Here is a 26,208-nt window from a genome sequence, read left to right as displayed (position 1 = left end):
TTTAGAAAAATGTATATTCTGCAAAAATTGGGTGGAACAGTCTATGGATCTCATAGGTCCATTTGGTCTATATGCTATGCAAGTCTGCTGTTTGTTTGTTTCTTTTTTTCTTTTTTAAGACAGTTTCATTCTTGTTGCCCAGGCTGGAGTGCAATGGCACAATCTTGGCTAACTGCAGCCTCTGCCTCCCGGGTTCATGCAATTCTCCTGCCTCAGCCTCCCAAGTAGCTGGGATTATAGGCATGCGCCACCACGCCTGGCTAATTTTGTATTTTTAGTAGAGACGGAGTTTCTCCATGTTGGTCAGGCTGGTCTCGAACTCCTGACCTCAGATGATCTGCCCGCCTTGGCCTCCCAAAGTGCTGGGATTATAGGCGTGAGCCACCACACCCAGCCTGTGTATTGATTTTCTGTCTAGATGATCTATCTTTGTAAGTAGGATATTTGTGTCTCCTGCTATTATTTATTCTATTTACCCTTTAGATCTATCAATTTTTGCTTTATATATTAAATGACTTGCTGTTGGGTGCATATGTATTTACAACTGCTATTTTTTTCTACTGAATTAATCCTATTATAATTATATAATGACTTGCTTTATCACTCATGACCGTGTTTTACTTAGAGTCTATTTTGTGTAATGTAAGTATAGCCACCTCTGCGCTCTTTCAGTTACCATTGTCGTGGAATACATTTTTTCATCCCTTACTTTTATCCTTTTGTGTCCTTAAATCTCAAGTAAGGATCTTGCAGACAGCATATAGTTGGATCATACTTTCTATTCTACTCAGCCACTCAATCTCTTTTCATTGGTTAATTTTTTTTTTTTATTTTTTTTTTAGACAAGAGTTTCGCTCTTATTGCCCAGGCTGGAGTGCAATGGTGCGATCTCAGCTCACTGCAACCACCACCTCCTGGGTTCAAGTGATTCTACTGCCTCAGCCTCCCAAGTAGCTGGGATTACAGGCATACACCAGCATTCCCGGAGAATTTTTTGTATTTAGCAGAGACAGGGTTTCACCATGTTGGTCAGGTTGATCTCAAACTTCTGACCTCGGGTGATCCACTTGCCTCAGCCTCACAAAGTACTGGGATTACAGAAGTGAGCCACCATGTCCAGCCCTCATTGGTTAATTTAATCTGTTTACCCTTAAGTAATTATTGGTAGGTGAGGACTTACTGTACCTATTTTGTTAATTGTTTTCTGTTTTGTAGTTCTCTTGTAATGATATACTTTGATTCTTTTTATCTTTTTTTAAATCTACTACAGGGGTATGTGTGTGTATCATAAGGCTTACATAAAACTTCTTATCATTATACCAGTCTATTCTGAGCTGGTAAAAACTTAACTTCAATTGCATATAAAAACTCTACACTTTTACTTCCTCCCCCTCAAACTCTGTTATTCATGTCAGGATTTATTTCTTTTTATTTTGTGTATCCATTAACCAATTTTTGTTATTATTTTTGTCTATTAAAATATGTACTTTAATAAAGTTTTAATACTATGGCTGAAAGTGACTTATACACCACTATTACATTATTTCCTTATTCTGTATTTGTCCATTTGTTTACTATTGTCAGTGAAATTTATCACATATGTGTTCATGTTATTCTTGTGAAGGTATTTTCATCTATAGATGGTTGTTAAATTACTGTTTCTATAGGAGTGTGAGGGCCAGAAACTCTTATTCTCCTATCTTGCTGGTATCATTCTGAAAATACAATTTAAAATATTTTTTGAAGTTTATTTATTTATGAGACAGCGGCTCACTCTGTCACCCAGGATGAAGTTCAGTGGCATAACCACAGCTCACTGCAGTCTTGACCTCTCGAGCTCAAAAGAACCTCCTTCCTCAGACTCCCAAGTAGCCAGGACTACAGGCATGTACCACCAAACAGCTAATTTTTTTTTTAATTTTTAATACAGACAAGGTCTTGCTATGTTCTCCCTGCTGGTCTCAAACTCCTGGACTCAAGCAACCCTCTCCCCTTGGCCTCCCAAAGTGCTGAGATTACACATGTGATCCACTGATAATATATTTTAAATTCTAATTTTGGGAATCAACATATTCATGTTCTGGCCAGGCGTGGTGGCTCACACCTGTAATCCCAACACTTTGGGAGGCTGAGACGGGCAGATCACCTGAGGTTGGGAGTTTGAGACCAGCCTGCCCAACATGGAGAAACCCCGTCTCTACCAAAAATGCAAAATTAGACAGGCCTAGTGGTGGATCAGCTACTCAGGATTCTGAGGCAGGAGAATTGTTTGAACTTGGGAGGCAGAGTTTGGGTGAGCCGAGATCGCACCATTGCACTCCAGCCTGGGCAACAAGAGTGAAACTCTGTCTCATAAAAGAAAAAAAAAAGAAAAATACATCTTCTGTTTCAGTTTGCTGTCATTCAAATAGTTGATAATCTCATCATCTTTTTATTTATACAATGATCTATTTTAAAAATGTAATCCCAATTACAAGGCCTGGGGAAGGACCTCTCTTCATCCGAATAAAACTCTAAATTGATATCCACTAATCAATAAATTCTTGGTATTGTTGATCAACCAATTTCAATTCTGCCTAAATGTATTAGCATTCAAATAGTACTACTCTAAGTCATCCACAAGGAAAAGTGGAATGCCTTGTTGTAATCAAGGTGAAGTCCATAAATAAACTCTTCATTTCTCTACAACCATATCAGTAAGTTGGTTAATGTAAAGTATTTGATTAGGTTGATATATTTTTAAGCATTTTATGTTTGGTCCAAATGACCACTTTTTTTGTTTGATAACTTCTTTAATAAGTGCTTGGAAAATCTCATTGGGGTTGATTGAAATATGCTGCTTAGTAATATACAATGCACAGAATCCATCCTCTTTCTTACGAACATTTAAACATTCTCTCATCTTAGATATTCTTTCCATTTCATTTACAAGTTTTCTAAGAGCTCAAAATATAATTTGTCTGAGTTGGGTCTTAAAACTCAGTTTATTAAGATTTTCTCTTACAATCTCTTTACCCACCTTCATTTTCACATTTCTCTTACAAGTTATTCTGCCTTTTAAAATCAATAGATATTCTTTGCAGAAAACAGAAATTGAATTCACATTTCTTCCTGTCTACCCACTTTGTCATTAATCTCTCGTCATCAACCAACAAAACCAAAAAAGAGATTGATTTCTACCTTCAGAGTGAAAAATTTCTTTATCTTAGCATTTATCAAAGCTTCAGAAATATTTAGGCTTTAAACTTTCTACGGAGAAATGATTTGATTTCTCAGGCACCATACAGTAGCCATGTACTACTGGTCTTCATGGTTGAATTAGTAACAGATCTGAGACAAATTATAATAGACTAAAAGTGAAAAGAGAGATGAAGGTTGAAACCAGGTTCTGCCAATGAGAGAGACTGACAGGAGACTGGAGGACAGAAACTGGGAGGGAGGGAGAAGCTAGGGTATTTCCCCTGTGTTCCCTCTGCCTTCTACAGTGACTCTGGTAGTGTATTCACTTCCTCTGTGTCTCCAAAATGGCTGCTATGGCTTCAGTTTCTGCAGGATGACCCCAGTGCCTAGTGTAAAATAAAAATTAAACACTGGTCACTTGTAAAAATGGTAATACAGCCCAAGCATGGAGGCTCATGCCTGTAATTACAGCACTTTGGGAGGCTGAGGCAGGAGGATCCCTTGAGCCCAAGAGTTCAAGACCAGCCCTGATAACATAGCAAGACTTTGTCTCTACAAAAATAAAAAAAAAAAATTAGCCAGGCATGGTAGCAGGTCTGTTGTCTCAGCTACTTGGGAAGCTGAGATGGGGGGATCAATTGAGCCTGGGAGGTTGAGGCTGCAGTGGGTCGTGACCGCACCACTGTGTTCCAGCCTGGGCAACAGAGCAAGACCCTGTCTCAAAAAATAAATAAATTAATTAAATAAGTAAATAAATATTTGTAAATAGTCAAGATAGATTTTATTCAAGCTACTGCAGTAGGGAAGAGATCTCAGTAAAGAGCAGAACTCAACTCTGAATACAGCAAAGACAGCTGGGAATTTCTAGCCTACTAGATGAGTAAAGAAGGTCACTAAATGGAAAATTACTAAGAGGAACTCAATTGGCCATCAAGAGTAGGGGATTTCTGTTAAACCAGTTTAACAGGATTTTTGCTAAAAGCAGACCAAACATTTAGATATGGAAATTGAGGGATGAGGAATTTGATCAGATATCAAAGAGGAAAGGATTCTTGCTAAACGGCTTTAACAAGATTCTTGAAAAACCGGGCTCAGTAAGCCAAGGACATGGAAAGCCAAGCTTGAGGCCTAGTTAAAAGGAGAGTTCCAGTAATATTGCCCGTGTTTCTCCAGCACTGGAGTTGTTGATGCTGTTGGTAATTGCTTTATGCTCTTCATAATTACTGATTGCCTCACCAGCCTTTGGTTTCTCAACTCTTCCATCATTTATGTAGTCAATTGCCTGCATTGAATTCCTTCTATGTTTTTGCTACTCTTATACTTGTTTATGAAGTATAAAATACATACCAAAGAATACAAAATCTTAAGTCTGCTGGCCTGGCGCAGTGGCTCACACCTGTAATCCCAGCACTTTGGGAGGCCAAGGCGGGCTGATCACCAGGTCAGAAGTTCGAGACCAGCCTGGCCAACATGGTGAAACCCCGTCTCTACTAAAAATACAAAAATTAGCCCGGCATAGTGGTGGGCACCTGTAGTCCCAGCTACTTGGGAGGCTGAGGCAGGAAAATCACTTGAACCCAGGAGGCAAAGGTTGCAGAGAGCCAAGATCGTGCCACTGCATTCCAGCCTGGGCAACAGAATAAAACTCCATCTCAAAATAAATACATAAAATCTTAAGTCTACAGCTTAATAAGTTTTCACAAAGTGAAAACATGTCCATTTTATTACCACTCAGATCGAGAACCACACCATTCAGTCAGAAGTTCGGAAGCCAGCTGGGTGTAGTAGCACATGCCTATAATCCCAGCTACTTCAGAGGCTGAGGTAAAAGAATCACTGGAGCCCAGGAATTCAAGGCTGCACTGTGTGTTGATCATGCCTATGAATAGCGACAGTACCACAGCCTGGGCAACATATTGAGATTAATGTCACAGAAACTCCTGGCTTGTCTCTTCCAGTCCCAACTCGGCTAAGGCTATCCTTCTAAGGCCATAAATTACTTCACCTATGTTTATATTTTAGAAAAATACAATATATACTTTTTAATGTCTGACTTCCTTGGCCCAACATTATATCTGTAAGGTTTACAATTATTGTATATTTTTGTAATTTCTTCATTCTAATTGCTGTATATAGTACACCATTACATGAACCCACCATTTATACATTCTATGAATCATGAATATTTAAATAGTTTCCAGGCTGAGGTTTGAACAGTGCTGCTATAAACATTCTTGTACATTTCATTTGCTGAACATAGTATGCCCTTCTCTGGGTGTACATATCTGGAAGTGCAACTGTGTAGATTTGCTTATGTGCAAGTTAGTATATACTGCCAGTTTTAACAAAAGGCTTTACTAAGTTACACTCCTGTCATCAGTGATAAGAATTACAATTGCAGCCAGGTGCAGCCTCTTATGCTTATAATCCTAGCACTTCAGGAGGCCTAGGTGGATCGATCACTTGAGCCTAGGAGTTTGAGACCAGCTTGGGCAACACAGCAAGACCCCGTCTCTATGAAAAATAAAAAAAAAAAGCCAGGTGTGGTGGCACGCACCTGTGATCCCAGCCACTCAGGAGGCTGAGGTGAGAGGATCGCTTAAGCCTAAGAGGTTGAAGCTGCAGTGAGCCGTGATCCACCACACTCCAGCCTGGGCAACAGAGTGAAACCCTGTTTCAAATATATATATATACATGGCCGGGCACAGTGGCTCACGCCTGTAATCCCAACACTTTCAGAGGCAGAGGCGGGTGGATCACCTGAGGTCAGGAGTTCAAGACAGGCCTGGCCAACATGGTGAAAACCCATCTCTATTAAAAATACAAAAATTACCAGGTATGGTGGCATGCACCTGTAGGCCCAGCTACTTGGGAGGCTGAGGCAGGAGAATTGCTCAAACCCGGGGGCCGAAGGTTGCAATGAGCCAAGATGGCACCACTGCACTCCAGCCTGGGCGACAGAGTGATACTCCATCTCAAAAACATGTATGTATATAAACAAAAGATACGAATGAAGAGATGCATAGGGCAAGGTACAGGGGAAGGCCTCAGAACTTCCTTGCCCTACCCAGGAGTACCACCCTCCAGGGTTCAGAAGCTCCCTGAACCCTGCCTTTTGGGGTTTTTATGAAGGCTTCATTATGTAGGCATGACTGATTAAAGCATTGGCCATTGGTAATCAACTTAATTTCTGCTCCCTTCCCTCCCCAGAGTAGGGGAATGGGGCTGAAAGTTCCAACCCTCTAATCCTGCCTTAGTATTTTTGATAACCAGCCCTCATCCTGAAGCTGCCCAGGAATTGCCAGGATTAGTCAACTCATTAGCATACAAAAAGACACTTATCACAGATTCCAAGGATTTTAGGAGTTGTAGGCTAGGAGATGGGTATGTAGACCAAATATGTATTTCACAATCTCACAGTCCACCCCCAGTATTCAAACACAGATCCCTTGCAGCACAAGGATATACAACCCAAAAGACACTGGCACATTCTTAGAATCCCATTCAGTCATTAATAGTCCAGCCAGATGCAGTGGCTCATGCCTCTAATCCCAGCACTTGGGACACCAATGTGGGAGGATCACTTGAGACCAGGAGTTCGAGACCAGCCTGGGCAACATAACAACACCTCACATTTACTAAAAATTTAAAAATTAGCCGGGTGTAGTCCAGGCGCAGTGGCTCACACCTGTAATCCCAGCACTTTGGAAGGCCAAGGTGGGTGGATCACAAGGTCAGGAGATCAAGACCATCCTGGCTAACATGGTGAAACCCAGTCTCTAGTAAAAATACAAAAAAGTAGCTGGCATTGTGGTGGGTGCCTGTAGTCCCAGCTACTCAGGAGGCTGAGGCAGGAAAATGGCGTGAACCCGGGAGGCGGAGCTTGCAGAGATCCTGCCACTGCACTCCAGCCTGAGCGATAGCACAAGACTCTGTCTAAAAAAAAAAAAAAAAAAAAGGGTATGTCAGGATGGCTGGGTGTGGTGGCTCACGCCTGTAATCCAGCGCTTTGGGAGGCTGAGGCGGGTAGATCACCTGAGGTCAGGAGTTCGAGACCAGCCTGGCCAACATGATGAAATCCCATCTCTACTAAAAGTACAAAATTAGCCGGGCATGGTGGCAGGCGCCTGTAATCGAGCTACTCAGGAGGCTGAGGCAGGAGGGCAGGAGAATTGCTTGTTGCACTCCAGCATGGGCAACAAGAGCAAAACTCTGTCTCAAAAAAAAAAAAAAAAAATGTCAGGAGAGTAGTCAAGCGTGGCCTAATGACGGGGATAAGTTCTTGGAAACATGTCCCCAGGTGATTATGTGGCTATGGCTGTGCAAACATCATAGAGTGCTCGTATACAAACCTAGAGGGTAGAGCCTACTATTCGAAACCTTAGTTGTGTGGTACAGCCTGTTGCTCCTAGGCTCCAAACCTGTACAGCAGGTTACTCTACTGAATACTGTGGCATTTGTAACACAGTGGCAAGTATTTGTGTATCTAAACATAGAGAAAGTACAGTAAAAATATGGTAGTACAGAGTGGCCAAAAAATATATTATATATAGTAGTATAATCTCATGGAATTGAGATTATACTGTTGTATATGCGGTCGTTACAGTGCATGACTTTATTTACAAAAAGCTATCCTGTGCGTGTGCCAAGGCTGGCCATGGCCACATTGCTGACACATGACACCCGGGTTTACTCAGACATGAGCTAAAATCTCCACTATAGAATGAGTGATGGAACAAATAAATTCTGGGTTTTCTGCAACAGCTGGTGCAGCTTGGCCTACATACACCTCTTGCCAAGAGCTCACTCATGCCTAGGGGAAGAGCTTGGGATCCAGGCAGTTGACTGTGTGGGGCAGAAAGAGGCAGTGGAGAGTTTGCAGCAGGAGTGGGCCCCTGTCCTTCCTCTCTCCAAAAGTTGGATCTGTCAGGCTGTGTGTGGTCACTCCCTTGCTAGGGAAGATGGCATAGTTCTCTGCAGGGCTTGGCAGAGTAACAATGGCTAATTCCCAGGCATTAGTTAGCATCGGATACACGTGCTTAATAGTTCTCTCTCTGTCACTTATAAGTTCACCTGCTTATAAGTTTTCTCTCTGTCGCTCTATTACTTAATCTTTTAAAGTGTTTATCTATAAAACTGGGATTAGATAAAAATTTCTTGTATTTTAAACTGCCATTGCATTTCAGTTCTCATTCTTGCTATTTTTCTAATTGGTAGATGATAATTACTTAAAATATGTTTGTGGATTGAAGAATTAAAACTTGTTAATAGATATTATCAAGCAATATCAAGCAAAGTAGAAATATATATCAATTTAAAAGTGGGAGTTTTGTTTTTTGTTTTTTGTTTTTTTTTGTTTTTGATACGGAGTCTTGCTCTGTTACCCAGGCTGGAGTACAGTGGTGTGATCTCAGCTCACTCCAACCTCCGCCTCCTGGGTTCAAGTGATTCTTGTGCTTCAGCCTCCCTGAGTAGCTGGGATTACAGGCACATGTCACCACACCTGGCTAATTTTTATATTTTTAATACAGATGGTGTTTTGCCATGTTGGCCAGGCTGGTGTCGAACTCCTGACCTCAAGTGATGTGCCCGCTTAAGCCTCCCAAAGTGCTGGGATTACAGGCGTGAGCCACCGCGCATGGTCAAAAGGGGGAGATCTTTGATGAAACATGAGAGGAGATTCAATCTACCACTTGGTAACGAACTAATTGATTATTTTATAACAATGACAAAAATTTAAAAGAAAATTCAGTATGCCATTAATGGCAAAAATAGTTCATGAAGGATTTGAAATCGATTAGGAATAAATGTGAATGTTTTATATTTACTTTTATTTGATTGAAACACCCCTTAAACTAATATTACTGTGTTTGTAAAATCTGTAACAATGAATGCCTCTGCTATGATTACCAAGAGGAAAATTTAGAATGAGAGGGTTTTGTAAAGGAATTTAAAACACTGATTAATTTTATGAAGAAAAAGGTATTTTGTTAATCTTGTGTTGATATATTCAAATAATACTTCCCTAGAAAGGACAGTTAATGATGGATCTCCTTGTATTTATTTTGCAGCTTCACTGAGGTATGGTTGACAAGTAAAATTGTATAAATTTAAGGTATACAATGTGATGATTTGATATATGTGTATAATGCAAAATAATTAGCATAATCAGGTTAGTTAGCACATCCGTCACCTGACAGCTGTGTGTGTGGTAAAAACGTTTAAGATCTACTCTTAGGAAAGTTCAAGTATGCGATGAAGTATCGTTAACTATAGTCAGCATGCGCTACGTTAGAGCCCCCCCATAACTTACAACTGAAACTTTGTACCCATTAACCAACATCTCTCCTTTTTTGCTTTCCCACAACCCCAACTACCATTCTTCTCTGTTTCTGTGAGTTTGAGATTCTTAGATTCCATATTTAAGTGAGATCACACAGTATTTGTCTTTTTCTGTCTCATTTATTTCATTTAGCATAATGCCCTTAAAGCTCATCCAGGTTCTCACAAATGACAGGATTTTCTTTCTTTCTCTCTCTCTCTCTATTATTTTTTTTCAGACGGAAAGTCACTTTGTTGTCCAGGCTGGGGTGCAATGGCATGATCTTGGCTCACTACAATGTCTGCCCCCAGGTTGGAGCGATTCTCCTGCCTCAGCCTCTTGAGTAGCTGGGACTACAGGCACACGCCACCACGCCCGGCTAATTTTTGTGTTTTTAGTAGAGATGTGGTTTCACCATATCGGCCAGGCTGGTCTTGAACTCTTGACCTTGTGATCTGCCTGCCTCAGCCTCCCAAAGTGCTGGGATTACAGGCATGAGTCACCGCGCCTGGCCCGATTTTCTTCTTTATTATGGCTGAATAATAGTTAATTTTGTGTGTGTGTGTGTGTGTGTGTGTATCTGTTCATCTATTGATAGACATTTACGTTGTTTCCATTTCTTGGCTATTGTAAATGATGCCACAACAAACAGGAGTTCAGATCTTCCCTTTGAGACACTGATTTTATATCCTTCAAATATATACCCGGAAGTGGGATTGCTAGCTCACATGATAGCTCTACTTTTATTTTTTTGAGGCATCTCCATTTTCTATAATAGCTGTACCAATTTACATTTTCACTAACAATGTGCAAGGGTTCCCCTTTATCCACATCCTAAAGAATACTTGTTATCTCTAGTTGTGTTTTGTTTTGTTTTTTTGATAAGCACCATCTTAACAAGTGTGAAGTGCTCTTATTGTGGTTTTGGTTGCATTTCCTGTTGGCTCGTAATGTTGAGCACCTTTTCATGTACCTGTTGGCCATTTGTATGTCTTTTTTGGGAAAATGTCTTTTCTTTGCCCAGTGGATTATTCGTGGGTTTTTTTGCTATTGAATTGTATGAGTTCCTTATATATTTTGGATATTCACTCCTTGTCATACATATGGTTTGCAAATATTTTCTCACATTCCATAGGCTGCCTTTTCATTATGCTGATTTTTTCTTTTGCTGTACAGTAGGTTTTCAGTTTGATATGTTTATTTTTGCTTTAGATGCCTGTGCTTTTGGTGTCATATAAAAAAATTGTTCCAGCTGGGCTTGGTGGCTCACACCTGTAATCTCAGCACTTGGGGAGACTGAGGCAGGTGGATTATGAGGTCAGGAGTTCAAGACCAGCCTGGCCAACATGGTGAAACCCCCATCTCTACTAAAAATACAAAAATTAGCCGGGACTGGTGGCGGGTGCCTGTAATCCCAGCTACTTGGGAGGCTGAGGCAGAGAATTGCTTGAACCTGGGAGGTGGAGGTTGCAGTGAGCCGAGATTGTGCCACTGCACTCCAGCCTGGGCAACACAGCAAGACTCCGTCTCAAAAAAAAAAAAAAAATTTCCAAGACCAATGTCAAGGAATTCTTCTCCTATGTTTTCTTCTAGAAATTGTATGCTTTTCAGGCTGATATTTAAGTTTTTCATCAATTTTGAGTGGATTTTTGTGAGTGATGTATGATAGGGGTCCAATTTCATGCTTTTGAATGTAGGTATTCAGTTTTCCCACCACCATTTTTTGAAGAGGCTGTCCTTTCCCCATGGTGCATTACTGGCACCCTTGTCAAATATTAGCTGAAAGTTCTTCTCTGGTCAGGCGCAGTGGCTCACGCCTGTAATCCCAGGCAGGTGGATCACTTGAGGTCAGGAGTTTGAGACCAGCCTAGCCAATATGGTGAGACCCCATCTCTACTAAAAATATAATGTTGTCTTATTGATAGAACATAGAAATAATTTAGAATAGAATAACAAATACAACAGATTAGTTGAATCCAAACAACTAATTAGCAACCTTGGTGGAAGCTGCAGACAAACCTGAGCTTTTGTTTGTTTGTTTTTAAAACAAAGTTACACTCTGTTGTTTAGGCTGGAGTGCAGTGGCACCATCTCAGCTCACTGCAACCTCTGCCTCCCAGGTTCAAGCGATCCTCCTGCCTCAGCCTCCCAAGTAACTGGGACTACAATCATGCGCCACCATGTCCGGCTAGTTTTTGTATTTTTAGTAGAGATGATGTTTCACCATGTTGGCCAGGCTGGTCTTGAACTCGTGGCCTCAAGTGATGCGCCTGCCTCGGCCTCCCAAAGTGCTGGGATTACAGGAGTGAACCGTCGCGCCCAGCCTGAGCTGGTATTTAAGTAATATAAGTGAAGCTGGATCCTGGTGAGACAGCCAGATGAGAAGGGCTCCCTGGCAGAGCCTTCAACTGACCTGTGCACTGGGAGGAGTGTGCACTGAGAGGAATATGCACTGGGGTGGAGTCACAGAAGTTTGCGACATGTTTGCAGTGGGGAGGAGCCTGGACCCTCCTGGGTGGAAGCTGGAATTCAATCTGTGAGGTGACAAGCCTACACTAGCAGGAACTCTGGCCTTTCGGAGAGTCCCTGTTCCCAACCCCTCCCCTGCCTTTGTTTGTTTGTTTGTTAACTTTAAGTTCCGGGATACAAGTGCAGAACGTGTAGGTTTGTTACACAGGCATACGTGTGCCATGGTGGTTTGCTGCACCTATCAACCTATCAGCTAGGTTTTGGTATTTGTTCTAATTCTCTTCCTCCCCTTGACCCCCACCCCCCCACCCCCGACAGGCCCGTGTGTGTTCTTCTCCTCTTTGCATCCATATGTTCTCATTGTTCAACTCCCACTTATGAGTAAGAACAGGCGGTGTTTGATTTTATGTTCCTGTGTTAATTTGCTGAGAATGATGGCTTGCAGCTTCATCCATATCCCTGCAAAGGACATGACCTCATTCCTTTTTATGGCTGCACAGTATTCCATAGTGTATATGTACCACATTTTCTTTATCCAGTCTATCATTGATGGGCATTTGGGTTGGTTCCATGTCTTTGCTATTGTGAACAGTGCTGCAATAAACGTATGTATGCATGTGTCTTTATATAGTAGAATGATTTATATTCCTTTGGATATATATCAGTAATGGGATTGCTGGGTCAAATGTATTTCTGGTTCCTTCAGGAATCACCACACTGTCTTCCATAATGGTTGAACTAATTTGTATTCCCAACAACAGTATAAAAGTATTCCTATTTCTCCACAGCCTTGCCAGCATCTATTGTTTCTTGACTTTTTAATAATCGCCATTCTGACTGGGGTGAGGTGGTATCTAATTGTGGTTTTGATTTGCATTTCTCTAATGACTAGTGATGTTGAGCTTTGTTTCATGTTTGTTGGCTGCATAAATGTCTTCTTTTTGAAAAGTGTCTGTTCATATCCTTTGCCCACTTTTTGATGGGGTTGTTTCTTGTAAATTTGTTTAAGTTTCTTGTAGATTCTGGATATTAGACCTTTGTCAGATGGGTAGATTGCAAAAATTTTCTCCCATTATGTGGGTTGCCTGTTCACTCTGATGATAGTTTCTTTTGCTGTGCAGAAGCTCGTTAGTTTAATTAGATCCCATTTGTCAATTTTGGCTTTTGTTGCAATTGCTTTTGTCATTTTCATCATGAAGTCTTTGTCTATGCCTATGTCCTGAATGGTATTACCTAGGTTTTCTTCTAGGGTTTTTATGGTTTTGGGTTTTACATTTAACTTTTTTTTTTTTTTGAGATGGAGTCTCACTCTGTTGCCCAGGCTGGAGTGTAGTGGCGTGATCTCGGCTCACTGCAAGCTCCACCTCCTGGGTCCACAACATTCTCCTGCCTCAGCCTCCCGAGTAGCTGGGACTACAGGCGCCCACCACTATGCCCAGCTAATTTTTTTTTTTTTTTTTTTTTTTTTTTAGTAGAGACGGGGTTTCACCATGTTATCCAGGATGGTCTCGATCTCCTGGCCTCATGATCAGCCTGCCTTGGCCTCCCAAAGTGCTGGGATTACAGGCATGAGCCACCACGCCCAGCCTACATTTAACTCTTTAATCCATCTTGAGCTAATCTTTGTATAAGGTGTAAGGAAGGGGTCCAGTTTCAGTTTTCTGCATATGGCTAGCCAGTTTTCCCAGCACCATTTATTAAATAGAGAATCCTTTCCCCATTGCTTGTTTTTGTCAGGTTTGTTGAAGATCAGATGGTTGTAGATGTGTGGTCTTATTTCTGAGGTCTCTGTTTTGTTCATTGGTCTATGTGTCTGTTTTGGTACCAGTACCATGCTGTTTTGGTTACTGTAGCCTTGTAGTAGTATAGTTTGAAGTCAGATAGCATGATGTCTCCAGCTTTGTTCTTTTTGCTTAGGACTGTCTTAGCTATATGGGCTCTTTTTTTGGTTCCATATGAAATTTAAAGTAGTTTTTTTGAATTCTGTGAAGAATGTCAATGGTAGTTTAATAAGAATAGCATTGAATATCTAAATTACTTTGGGCAGTATGGCCATTTTCAAGATATTGATTCTTCTTATCCACAAGGCTGGAATGTTTTTCCATTTGTGTCCTCTCTTATTTCCTTGAGCAGTGGTTTGTAGTTCTCCTTGGAGAGGTCCTTCACGTCCCTTGTTATCTGTATTCCCTAGGTATTTTATTCTCTTTGTAGCAGTTGTGAATGGGAGTTCATTGATGATTTGGCTCTCTGCTTGTCTACTATTACTGTATAGGAATGCTTTTGATTTTTGCACATTGCTTTTGTATCCTGAGACTTTGCTGAAGTTGCTTATCAGCTTCAGGAGTTTTTGGGATGAGACAGTGGGGTTTTCTAAATATAGAACTATGTCATCTGCAAAAAGAGGCAATTTGACTTCCTCTCTTCCTACCTGAATGCACTTTCTTTCTTTCTCTTGTCTGATTGTCCTGGGCAGAACTTCCAAAACTATGTTGAATAGGAGTAGTGAGAGAGGGTTTTTTCCCAATAAATCCCATTATTCTCACCCTTAAAATCATCTGCGAGCCTAATTTTTCATGGCCATGTGATAAGGACCTGGCTCTTACCTGAACTAAGGAAAAAGTTCCACAACACTGGACTGTGACATTACCCCATCTAAATGACATGCATTTAAGACTACTAACTCAGAGGCAATAGAAAAAGACTCAATACTGCATTCTATATTGTGCAAAAATTTGCCCTGGTGTTTGCAGCTCTACGTCTCATGTTCAATTAAATCTATGATTGATATACATTTTTAGCCAACCAAGAAGGTAACACCAAATGTGTCTTATTAGTGTGTGCTGACTTAATACCATGAAGACTTAGAATTAAATACAGAGAGAAACAAGTAAGTCAAGCCAATACAATTAATATTTTGGCATCAAATTTAGAAATAACCTGTGCATGTGTATTTGGCATTTTAGAAGGTAATTGGACATATCAGCTGTCCATGTTAAATAACAAGGTTCAGAAAATATGATTAATTGTAGAGTTTATTCAAGCACAAAGCTTGTGGGATAGCCACCCTGGAAGTACAGATTTCATGGAAGTATGTGTTCGGAAGCGTAGATGTCTGGGGTTGTTTATATAGACAAGGGAAGTTTAACGGAATTTCAACGTTACAATGATCTCATTGGTTGAGATGGTATTTTTCTTTAAGGAAAAGTATATTTAACGTTCCATACTGAAGATGTAATAGTCATGGGGTCTTTTGCGCCATCTGGTCTGAGTTAACAAAACTCAGAACAAAAAAAGAAGGAGGTTAATCTGTAACAAAGGTCAGTGATTAGGACACTAGGTCTGGTCTCTTGTCTTTCCTAGTCATTTACAGAACAAGAACAATGAGAAACAGAGTTAATATATAATCTGAGAAACAGAAGTTGCAACTACATGCTGCCCAACTCAGATCATAGTCCTATCTCTTTCAAGACTTAAAGCATTTTGAGTTCCAACAACTTTTGTGCTTTATTTCCATATAGCCTTGGGATTATAGTTTAAAATGTGTAACTGAGGCCAGACAGGGTGGCTCATGCCTGTAATCCTAGCACTTTGGGAGGCTGAGGTGGGAGGAATCCTTAAGCCCAGGAGTTCAAGACCAGCTTGGGAAACATAGTGAAACCAGGAATTTTGAGACCTGCCTATCTCTACGTTTTTTTAACTGTAATTGAGTAACTTCTGCTTATTATATTTAATGTAATTTAAGATTCACATTCCACACATGTAAAAATTTAACACATTAGATTTATAAATTATAGAAGTGCCTGGGAAAGCTTGTTTTTATTAGACAATTGAAATAATTAAAAAAGAAATTATAGTATATTGACTTTATGATGATAGTTAAGATTATTACAAAATTAATTGCATAAAAAATCCTTAAGTAATTGTTAAATTTTTGCATTTATAAATAGCATAAGATTTACAAATTTATGTCTAAGAAATAAAGTTTTTGAATTTTTAACCTTGCTAAAATAAATACTGAATTATAAAATAAAAATGACCCCTGAAATAATCTTTTTTTGCATAAAAGTTACCTTCAAGGGCACCAAAAGCTTACAATTGACTTTTTTTTGAAGATATTATCTTATCTTCCTATAGAACTTCATGTCAGTTTATCTAACATGTTGTCAGAAACATGAAGATTAAGATCCTGTTATTTTATTCCTTTATCTGGAAGCCTGACCTTTAGTTTCCATCAAAAATTTCAATTTCTGGCTGGGTGCAGTGGCTCATACCTGTGATTGCAGCACTTTGGGAGGCCAAGGTGGGCAGATCACTTGAGATCAGGAGTTTGAGACCAGCCTGGCCAACATGGTGATACCCCGTCTCTACTAAAACATACAGAAATTAGCCGGGTGTGGTGGAGCACGCTTGTAGTTCTAGCTACTGGGGAGGCTGAGGCAGGAGAATTGCTTGAACCCAGAAAGCAGAGATTGTAGTGAGCCTAGATCGTGCCACTGCACTCTAACCTGGGTGACAGAGTGAGACTCGTCTCAAAGAAAAATAATTTCAATTTCTGGGAGCTTCCAGATAGCTGCACACCTAGAGGTTTTTGGAGGGTGGTGCACCTGGGGATGGCATGGAAGCTTGCAACCTCTTCTCTTCTACTCTGCTCTGTGCACTTCTTCATCTGTTTCTGTGTCAATATCCTTTATAATAAACTTGCAAATGTAGATAAATATTTCCTTGAGTTCTGTGAGCCACTCTAGAAAATTAATGGAACCCCAGGAGGGGAACATGGGAATCCCAATTTATAGCCAGTGAGTGAGAAGCACAGGCCACTATCTGTGCTTGCAACTGGCATTGGAAGCAGGACCCATTAATGACCATTAGAAAGAGCTAATGGTTCCAGGTTTAGAAGGTGACTAGAAGTGACAGCACACATGCCTGTGGGCTCCCTTGAGGTGGACATCTGAGTTCATGAAATGAGTAGATATGTTTTATAATAATAATAATGATAATAAAAACAGAACAGAAGATATTGCATGGATTTGGATAACTAAAAATCATTCCTTCAGACCAAAGAACATACTGTACATAATGCCCAAGAATGGGTAGAGATATCCTCCTCAGAGTAGTGGTTTGATAGAGAAGTGAAATAGGCAATTAATGCATTGGTTGTCAACACACACCTGATCCTATTGGAGGGTGGAGGGTGGGAAGAGGAAGAGGATCAAGCAAAATAACTAATGGGCACTAGGCTTAATACCTGGGTTTTGAAATAATCTATACAACAAACCCCTATGACACAAGTTTACCTATATAACAAACCTGCACATGTACCCCTGAGCTTAAAAGTTAAATTAAAAAAAAAAAAAAAAGAGTCTGGACACCATGGCTCACCCCTGTAATCTCAGCATTTGAGGAGGCTGAGATGGGCAGATTGCTTGAGCCCAGGAGTCTAAGACCAGCCTGGACAACATGGCAAAACCTCATCTCTACAAAAAAAATACAAAAAATTAGCTAGGTATGGTGGTGTGTACCTGTAGTCCTAGTTATTTAGGAGGCTGAGATAGGAGGATAGCTTGAGTCCAAGAGGCAGAGGTTGCAGTGTGATTGTACCACTGTACTCCAACATGGATGACAGAGTGAGACTCCAGCTAAAAAAAAAAAAAAAAGGAAGAGAGATATGAACACATTAGCACACTCAGCACCCCCGCTACATGATGCCCTGCAGCACCTCAGAACTCTGTAGAGAATCTCCACCAGCAAGAAGGGCCTGACCAGATGCAGCTCCTAGACCTTGGACTTCTCAGCCTCCCAAACTGTAAGAAATAAATTCCTTTTCCTTATTAAAACAACAATAACAAACATTGGTTGTCTCCCTGGTGGTCTAGTGGTTAGAAAAAAAAAAAAGAAAAGAAAACATTGGTTCTCCAAAACAAGGGTGAGGAGTGATAGAAGCCTGAGGGATGGCGTGTGCACCTTCACGAGTCTGTGCTCACATGCACGATGGGTGGGACTAAAGCTGTGTCCCCACTAGATTTTCCTGTTTTTTTTTTTTTTTTTTTTTTTTTTTTGAGACGGAGTCATGCTCTGTTGCCCAGGCTGGAGTGCAGTGGCTGGATCTCAGCTCACTGCAAGCTCCGCCTCCCAGGTTCATGCCATTCTCCTGCCTCAGCCTCCCAAGTAGCTGGGACCACAGGCGCCCGCCACTTCGCCTGGCTAGTTTTTTGTATTTTTTAGTAGAGACGGGGTTTCACCATGTTAGCCAGGATGGTCTCGATCTCCTGACCTCGTGATCCGCCTGTCTCGGCCTCCCAAAGTGCTGGGACTACAGGATTTTCCTGTTTTTTGTTTGTTTGTTTTGTGTGTGTGTGTCTGTGCGCGCGCGTGTGTGTGGATCTGGGGAAGGGGATCAGTAGGATGCTGGTATGACTATGCAATTCTTGCCAAGGGAGGAGTACGTTGATATAACAACTGTCATTTTCTTTTCCTTCTCCATATCACTTCAGTTTTATTTTCTTTTTGTACCTGACACAGTGGGCCTAGGACCAGGGTTGCAACTACAACCTTTTCAGACAGGGTCTCGCTCTGTCACCCAGGCTTGAGTGCAGTATTGCAATCTTGGCTCACTGTAGCCTCAACCTCCCAGGCTTAAGTGATCCTCCCACCTCAGCCTCCTGAGTAACTTCACCACCATACCCGTCTAATTTTTGTGTTTTCTTGTAGAGATGGGGTTTTGCCATGATGCCCAAGCTGATCTTCAAATCCTGGACTCAAGCAATGCACCCACCTCAGCCTCCGAAAATTCTAGGATTGCAGGTGTGAGCCACCACACCCAGCCAGGTATAAGTTCTAAGCAAGAAACTGTAACTATGTTTTAAGATTTTATGTCATAATTCCTAAGGGCCTAATGGGAGTAGGTTGTGCCCTCTCTGCCATGCTCCCCCTCCCCTAGCAAAATTTGAGTTTAACAGTTGTCAACCTGAGGTAATCAAAAGGGTCAGAATCCTGTTTGAAAGATTTATTCAAGTGAAAAGCTGGGAATAACAATTCCAGAACACACACTCCAGAGAAGTGGGGTCAGTGCTCTGAAGTTAAAAGCTAAGCTCTTGTTTTTATAAGAATACAAAGAAATTTAACAGAATTACAACATTTTCTATACAAGGCTGGTTTACAAGTTACAACAAATTAGCTACAGTTTGATTTCTTTTCTGAGTGGCTGGTTTACTTTTATTTATAGCCAGTTTTCATTTTCTTTCCACTTTATTTTTTATTTCTTTATTTTTTTGAGACAGAGTTCTTGTTGCCCAGGTTGGAGTGCAGTGGCATGGTCTCAGCTCATTGCAACCTCCACCTCCTAGGTTCAAGCGATTCTCCTGCCTCAGCCTCTCAAATAGCTAGGATTACAGGTGCCTGCCACCACGCCTGGCTAAAACACAAACAAACACAGGTACCCACCAATCCTGGCTAAAACAAAACAACACAGGTAAAGGGAAAAGCTGAATATGTAAGTACAGAAAGAAAGGCTTATAGCTTCCTAGGTTACAGCTCCCTGTCACATGACCCAGACCCATAATTCACATTCCTTTCAGTCTCAAAAGAATTTAAGAGTTCCAATGGCTTAGATTGGGATTATTTTCGTATAGTTAATGCAGCCATATTACCTGGTGATAACAATAGCCTGCTAGTTCTGCACCTTACCCTGTATGAATGGAAGTGGACTGAGGGGGGGGAGGTCCTTTTGGGACTAGTGTTGCTGCCTGTAATCTGGTCCAGCACAGCAGCTGGTCTAGACTGTAATGTCAGCTTCCAAAGGTGAAAATGTTTGGGTATTTATGGAAAGAAGAAACAATAGGAACTGAGGGTAAATAAATGAATAAATGGATTAAGATTTGAGAGAGATCCAGTATCACATTAATACCTTGAAAGAGACTCAGAGCAAGAGGTAAGACTGTCTGTTAGCTCAGTTATACTAGATGCATGAAAGGGGGAAGCTATATGTTTGCTGAGACCACTCCTGCTTTTGGGACTTAACGAAATTAGTGGAAACCTGCAAACCTCAGTGACCTCACACTAGGCCTTGCTTAGGAGACATATTCATACAACAGGATGGCAAACTGGATTATTATTATTTTTTCTTTTCGAGACAGGGTCTTACACTGTCACCCAGGCTGGAGCACAGTGGTGGCGCTCACTGCAACTTCAAACTCCCAGTCTCAAGCAATCCTCCCACTTCAGCCTCCCAGGTAGCTAGGACTATAGGCACGCACCACCACAGCAGGCTAATTTTTTTCTTTTTTCTTGTTTCTTTTTTTTTTTTTTTTTTTTTTTTTTGAGATGGCGCCTCGCTCTGTCACCAGGCTGGAGTGCAATGGCATGATCTCGGCACACTGCAACCTCCACCTCCTGGGTTCAAGTGATTCCACTACCTCAGCCTCCCGAGTAGCTGGGATTACAGGTGCCCACCACTATGCCTGGCTAATTTTTGTATTTTTAGTAGAGATGGGGTTTCACCATGTTGGCCAAGATGGTCTCAATCTCTTGACCTCATGATCCACCTGCCTCAGCCTCCCAAAGTGCTGGGATTACAGGCGTGAGCCACTGCGCCTCGCCTACACCTGGCTAATTTTTAAATTTTTAGTAAATGTGAAGTCTTGTTCTGTTGCCCAGGCTGGTCTTGAACTCCTGGTCTCAAGTAATCCTCCCACACTGGTGTCCCAAAGTGCTGGGATTATAGGCATGAGCCACTGCACCTGGCTGGACTATTAATGACTGAATGGGATTCTAAGGATGTGCCAGTGTCTTTTGGGTTGACATATTCTTAATAGGTAACAGGCAGTGTAAGATGAGCTACAAGGGTGGTTTCCTTCTACAGCCTCTAGAAATACTTCACAATCTGTGTTGCTTCCTACTAGGCTACCCTTGAAAACAATTCTCAGGGAAAGAGGAAAAGAGATGAAAAATATATAGTTCCTGCCTTCAAGAAGCTCTTGTCTAATGCAGTGGGTGAGAGCTGAGATGAACGGCTCATACAAGGTGATAAGTTATGGTGGAGGTATGATCAGAGTACTGTGAGAAAACAGAAGAGGTTCTATTAATTGCAAATAGGTAGGAGGAGATGACCAGTATGCAGGAATGATTACGCAAGAGGTTATCATTGAATAGGATTTGAAAAAGCTGTCAGGATTTCCCCAGGAGAGTAGGGGAAGTGATTTTCCTGGAATTTAATACTGCATGAGCAAATACACAGGCTCCATGAGAAGTCAAAGACTTACATTCAAGAGTATGGGCCCCAAATTTGTAAACTTTAAATACTGATGTGCTGACAAACAGCAAACCTGCAAGCTGTGCTTACCTGTCCCACTGTCCCATACACTTCCATCACTTCCTTTCTTACTGGATAGAGACACAATACAAGATTAACTGCAAGAAAACTAAGCATCTCCAGGTTTAGTAAGAAGTGCAATAATAGATCTAAATCTGGGGACAAACTTTTCATGCACAAGTCAGATTCTGAGCTAGGTCTGTCTTCTACATGTAATTTAGAGTCATGCATGAAATGAGTCTCAGGGCTGAGAAAAAGTAAGGATGGACAGAAAGGGGACCTGTTGCCTAAAGACCAGGAGGGTTGGGTATACTAAATATATCTGGTGCCATTCCCCAAATACATTTTGAAAATGGATTCTTCCATGAAATCCAGAATTCTGGAAGGCAGTGGTTTGGGTGTTAGGTGGACACTCATCTCTGAAAAAAGACGTCCTGGACGGGAAAGGCCTTGGAATATGTACAAGGAGTTGACTCTCCTGAAGGCAGAGAAAGGCTGTTCAAGGCTTTTAAACAAGGAGTAGCAAGGTTTGTGTTTTAGAAAAACACTTGTGGCAGCTGGGTACAGTGACTCATGTCTGTAATCCCAGCACTTTGGGAGGCCGAGGCAGGCGGATCACAAGGTCAGGAGATCAAGACCAACCTGGACAACAAGGTGAAACCCCATCTCCACTACAAATACAAAAATTAGTTGGGTGTGGTGGCGCACGCCTGTAATTGCAGCTATTCGGGAGGCTGAGGCAGGAGAATCACTTGAACCTGGGAGGCAGAGGTTGCAGTGAGCTGAGATTGCACCATTGCACTCCAGCTTGGGTGACAGAGCAAGACTCTGTCTCAAAAAACAAACAAACAAAAACAGAACTGTCTCTGGTCAAAGCAAAGCTGCAACAGTTTTTGCATGACTCTTGTTGACCGAAGAAGAAACTGAGGCAAAATTAAGTAGAGGGTTTATTTGGGTCAAGGTTGAGAGCTAGAGCCCAGGAGTCCTAGAACTGTTGCCCTTCAAGTGGGTTTTTAAAGAAGTAAAAAGAACTTAGGAGGAAATTTCTAAGTTTACCAAGAATTTACATTGGTTCATTACAATAACATAAGCTACTGACTGGCTGTGCCTCGTCCTTGTATCACAAATCCCAGAATAATGGGTGAGGGTCACATTGTGCAACTTGTAGTAACATTTCAGGTAGTTTATCAGTTATCCGGAAACTACAGGGAAAGAAAGAAGAAACAAAATACCTGTAAACAATTGCCCAGGGGATGGGTGCTGGGAATGTGACTGCAGTCTCATGCTCATGTCTCTCTGAGGCTGATAAGTTCGGCATCCCTCACATTCCTCAGGCTGCTCTGAGCAGCTGTGCTTTTGCACTCTAATTGATGGAAATGTATAGAGCATGTGAAAAATCTGTGAGTTGATTAACATACTCAAAAAAGACAGAGCCAAAGTGCAGATTAAACCAAAACAGATCAAATCAAAACAAAACAAATGCATTAAAACCTTATTTGGCACCACTGGAGATGACAATGACATTAACTCTTTTTAATATAAAAAATTAGTAGGCTGGGCATGGTGGCTCATGCCTGTAATCCCAGCACTTTGGGAGGCTGAAGCAGGCAGATCATGAGGTCACGAGTTTGAGACCAGCCTGGCCAACATAGTGAAAACCCGTCTCAACTAAAAATACAAAAATTAGCTGGGCATGGTGGCACATGCCTGTAGTCCCAGCTACTCAGTAAACTGAGGCAGGAGAATCGCCTGAACCCAGGAGATGGAGGTTGCAGTGAGCCAAGATCACACCACTGCATTCCAGCCTAGGCAACAGAGTGAGACTCCATCTCAAAAATAAAAAATAAAAAAAATTAGTAAACTTAGTAATTAAGGGAAACATAGTAAGCATTTTTCTTACTTTTTCTTTTTTTGAATTTTTAATTCAAAAAATTAGCCGGGCGTGGTAGCACATGCCTGTAATCCCAGCTACCTGGGAGGCTGAGGCAGGAGAATCGCTTGAACCTAGGAGGTAGAGGTTGCGATGAGCCAAGATCACGCCAGGCACTCAAGCCTGGGCAACAACAGTGAAACTGGGTCTCAAAAAAAATCTCTTAAGTTCTTAAATTTCTTGTGTATTTTCATCTTGTTTAGTGCAATGTTATAAACCTTGAACAACACAATTGGACCCATACAAAGTGCCGCTAGTGATGCTGAAAGTGCTCCTAAGAAGCAGAGGAAAGTCATGACATTACAATAAAAAGCTAAATTGCTTGATATGTACCATTGAGGTCTGCAACTGTGGTTGCAACCATTTCAAGATAAATGAATCCAGCATAAGTGTCAAGCCTCTGAGCCCAAGCTAAGCCATTGTATCCCGTGACCTGCATGTATACATCCAGATGGCCTGAAGCAACTGAAGATCCACAAAAGAAGTGAAAATTGCCTTAACTGATGACACTCCACCATTGTGATTTGTTTCTTCCCTACCCTAACTGATCAATGTACTTCGTAATCTCCCCCACCCATAAGAAGGTTCTTTGTTATTCTCCCCACCCTTGAGAATGCACTTTGTGAGATCCACCCCCTGCCCGCAAAACATTGCTCCTAACTCCACCACCTATCCCAAAACCTATAAGAAATAATAACCCCACCACCCTTTACTGACTCTCTTTTTGGACTCAGCCCGTCTGCATCCAGGTGAAATAAACAGCCTTGCTGCTCACACAAAGCCTGTTTGGTGATCTCTTCACACAGATGAGTGAGACATTTGGTGCTGAATAACCAGGTCAGAGGGACTCCTTCGGGAGAACAGTCCCCTGTCCTCACCCTCACTCCATGAAGAGATCCACCTATGATCTCAGGTCCTCAGACCAACCAACCCAAGGAACATCTCACCAATTTCAAATTGGGTAAGCGATCTTTTCACTCTCTTCTCCAGCCTCTCTCGCTACCCTTCAATCTCTGTCCTTCCAATTCCAGTTCTTTTTCCTCTCTACTAAAGACAAAGGAGACACATTTTATTCGTGGACCCAAAACTCCGGCGCCGGTCACGGACTCGGGAAGACAGCCTTCCCTTGGTGTTTAGTCACTGCAGGGATGCCTGCCTGATTATTCACCACACTCCATTGGTGTCTAATCACTGCAGGGACACCTTCCTTGGTCATTCACCTACACACCCTTGGTGGGAAGTCAACTCGGGAACGCCTGCTTTGGCTGCTCACCCACACTGCAGCCCAAGGCTGCTCCCCACCCTCTTCTCCATGTCTCTATCCTTCCCTCTAAACTTGCCTCCTTCACCATGGGCAATCTTCTGCCCTCCATTCCTCCTCCTTCTCCCTTGCCTGTGTTCTCAAGAACTTAAAACCTCTTCAACTCTCCCTTGACCTAAAATCTAAGCATCTTATATTCTTCTGCAATACCAATTGGCCCCAATACAAACTCGACAGTAGTTCCAAGTGGCCAGAGAATGGAACTTTCGATTTGTCTGTCCTACAAGATCTAGATAATTTTTGTTGAAAAATGGGCAAATGGTCAGAGGTGCCTGATGTCCAGGCATTCTTTTACACAGTGGTCCCTCCCTAGTCTCTGCTCCCAATGCGACTTGTCCCAAATCCTTTTCCACCCCAAGCTCTGAGTCCTTTGAATCCTTTTCTAGGGACTCATCTGACCTCTCCCCTTCTCCCCAGGCTGCTGAAAGGAGCTGGGCACATTCCTCAGCCCCGGCCTCAAAACTCCCTGAGCCTAGCACAAACACATCCCATCCTCCCATCCCACCACAATATATCTCTCAAACTCCCTGAGCCCAGTACAAACACCACCTGGAAAGTCTCCGATAAGGAGACAGCCGTTCAAGGTTACTGAAAGCGCAGGAGCCAAAAGAATTTCTTTGTTCCCCTACAACTTTCGGGCTATAAAAAGCAAATGCTCGCATTGTTCGGGGCCCTCTTGTATACTGTGTAAAGGAGGGACCAAGTTCGAACTTGTAGTAAAGATCCTTGCCGCTTGGCTTTCTCTGGACTCTGGTGGTCTCTCCCTGTTCTCAGTCGCTCTGAGTCCTCTGAATCCTTTTCTAGGGAACAAACATCTGGGACCTCTCACCTTCCTGCCAGGCAGATCCAGGTCCCAACTCTTCCTCAGACTCCACTCACCCACCCTATAATCCTTTTATCACCCCGTCTCACACCCGGTCTGGCTTACAGTTTCATTCTGCAACTACCCTCCCCTACCTGCCCAACAATTTCCTCTTAAAGAGGCGGCTGGAGCTGAAGCCATAGCCAAGGTTAATGCTCCTTTTTCTTTATCCGACCTCTCCAAAATCAGTTAGCGTTTAGGCTCTTTTTCATCAAATATAAAAACTCAAGCCAGTTCATGGCCCATTTGGCCACAACCCTTAGACGTTTACCACCCTAGACCCAGAAAGGCCAGAAGACTGCCTTATTTTCAATATGCATTTTATTACCCAATCCGCTCCCACCATTAAATAAAGCTCCAAAAATTAGATTCCGGCCCTCAAACCCCACAACAGGACTTAATTAACCTCGCCTTCAAGGCGTACAGTCAAGTAGCAACGTATTTCTGAATTGCAATTCCTTGTCTCCACTGTGAGACAAACCCCAGCCACATCTCCAGCACACAAGAACTTCCAAATGCCTGAACCACAGTGGCCAGGCATTCCTCCAGGATTGCCTACCCCAGGATCTTGATTCAAGTGCCAGAAATCTGGCCACTGGGCCAAGGAATGCCCGCAGCCTGGGATCCCTCCTAAGCCATGTCCCATCTGTGTGGGACCCCACTGGAAATCAGACTATCTAACCCAGCAACCACTCCCAGAGCCCCTGGAACTCTGGCCCAAGACTCTCTGACTCCTTCCCAGATCTTCTTGGCTTAGTGGCTGAAGACTGACTCTTCTCCAATTGCCTCAGAAGCCTACAGGACCATCACAGATGCT

The 26,208-nt window shown here is 42.0% G+C and overlaps 1 long non-coding RNA gene across 2 annotated transcripts in view; it reads left to right on the top strand.

Moving 5' to 3' along the window:
• Positions 1 to 26,208, top strand: part of LOC126951140 (uncharacterized) — an 87,456-nt gene that overhangs the window by 22,594 nt on the left and 38,654 nt on the right. For both annotated transcript variants that reach the window (XR_007724367.1, XR_007724366.1), the window contains exons 2-3: positions 18,680 to 18,796; positions 24,015 to 24,169. This is a non-coding gene — a long non-coding RNA (uncharacterized LOC126951140). The remainder of the gene's footprint in view (positions 1 to 18,679; positions 18,797 to 24,014; positions 24,170 to 26,208) is intronic.

The sequence above is a fragment of the Macaca thibetana genome, chromosome 3 (assembly GCF_024542745.1).
Source record: "Macaca thibetana thibetana isolate TM-01 chromosome 3, ASM2454274v1, whole genome shotgun sequence".
NCBI lineage: Eukaryota > Metazoa > Chordata > Mammalia > Primates > Cercopithecidae > Macaca > Macaca thibetana.
This window is presented reverse-complemented; position numbering and strand designations above follow the sequence as displayed.